Below are 1743 nucleotides of genomic sequence, written 5' to 3'. Positions count from 1 at the left end.
CCTGTTGGTGCAAACAGTTAATACACTAGTCTGTTAACCAGAAGGTTGGAGGTTGGAATCCACCCAGAGTTGCCTTGGAAGAAAGGCCTGGAGATCTACTTCTGAAAAATCAGCCATTGAAAACCCTTTGGAGTGAAGCTCCAAGGTCTGAAATTTGAGGGCAAGTAACTGGGGTGAGCTCACCCATATGCCTCAGGAGGCATTGGTGGAGCCTCAGCAGCCAGTGGTTTCTAAGGATTCCAGCAAGAGGGAAGATGGGATGGCAGGGATGCTGGACTGATGATGCTGGTCTCCTGACACGCAGAGAAAAGACATTCCCACAGTGGGAGTTGCTTCCTGGCCAGAGGGGAGTGAAATAGGTACAGTCTGTTCATCTACAGACCTGCTAGGAATGGGACTTCTAAACCACAAATATGTCTGGAAGGATGTGGTCCAAAGCCATTTTTGCTGGCTGGAAACAGCAACTCTGGAACCAGAGGGAACCCACAGCTCTTCTTAAAACTGAAGGTATTTATGCTGAAGATGAAACTGAATTCTATTTAGGCAAGAGATGTGCTTATATCTACAAAGCAAAGAAGAACACAGTGATTGCTGGCGGAAAACCTAACAAAACCAGAGCAATATGGGGAAGGGTAACTCATGCCTGTGGAAACGGTGGCATGGTTCATGCCAAACTCGGAAGCAACCTTCCTGCTAAGGCCTTTGGACACAGAATCCACGTGATGCTGTACCCATCAAGGAATTAAACTTATTGAACAATGAATAAATAAATTGTGGATTTGTTAAAAAAGAAAGAAAGAAAACCCTGTGTTGCACAGTTTTACTCTCACGCCCATGGGGTCTTCATGAGTTGGAATCCACTCACAGGCAATTGGTTTTGGTTTTGTAAGACTCAGTTTCTTAAAATGAATATATGAATACTTCTTACCCTTTATATTAACTGCTATAATGCGTACAAAATGTGTAGAAAAGTGCTGGCTACCATTAAATAAACTGTGATGATGGTATTGATGATCAATATATTCAAAAAATATCTCAGTGCAGCTCCCCTAAGTAAGGTTTTTATTTTTATTTTCTCTTTTACTTCTATAATTAACAGGTAGAGGATTGATAGTAGAAATAGTATAATTGTCCACCTTCATAAATATGGTATGGAAAAATATTAGCTTCAGGCTCATTTCTAAGTGTTTCTGTACAATTACCAGGGCTAACTTCTTTAGTCTTCTAACTGGTGAGATGAATTTGATAATCAGGGCTTGAATGATTAAACAATTACTGTAGTAAAGAAACCTTCCCTTAAGTATAAAATTTAGATTCAAGGATAAGGTGGTTAAATAAGGAAGATAAGGATGACTAATAAAGACCCCCTGTAACAGAGTAGAACTGCCCCACAGGGATTTCTTGGCTGTAATCTTTATAGAAGCAGATCACCAGGTCTTTCTCCAGAGGAGCCGCTGGGTAGGTTCGAACTGCCAATCTTTTGGTTAGTAGCCAACCAATTAACAGTTACACAACCAGGACTCTTTAGATATTCCATAAATACTTGCTAATCGATAAGGCGAAATAAGGCTCTATCTAAATCTTTATTTAAACACTGGAGAAATTGTGGGGCGGGGGGTAGAATATAAAATTCTAGTGCCATCAGAAATTACAGGAATTCTGTTTTTCAGGTATAACTCTTTTTTTTCCCTCTATTTTTGATAAACACATGTCAAAGTAGATATATGCCTAAGGGACAAGAAT

The 1743-nt window shown here is 39.9% G+C and overlaps 1 pseudogene; it reads left to right on the top strand.

The window, feature by feature from the left end:
* Nucleotides 1-413: 413 nt before the first annotated feature.
* LOC101358213 (60S ribosomal protein L35a pseudogene) lies at nucleotides 414-837 on the top strand (annotated as a pseudogene).
* Nucleotides 838-1743: the final 906 nt, after the last annotated feature.

Source organism: Trichechus manatus, unplaced genomic scaffold (genome assembly GCF_000243295.1).
Source record: "Trichechus manatus latirostris isolate Lorelei unplaced genomic scaffold, TriManLat1.0 scaffold00025, whole genome shotgun sequence".
In the NCBI taxonomy this organism is placed as follows: Eukaryota; Metazoa; Chordata; class Mammalia; order Sirenia; family Trichechidae; genus Trichechus; species Trichechus manatus.
The sequence above is the reverse complement of the archived record's forward strand: the minus strand, read 5'-3'. Positions and strand labels throughout refer to the sequence as shown.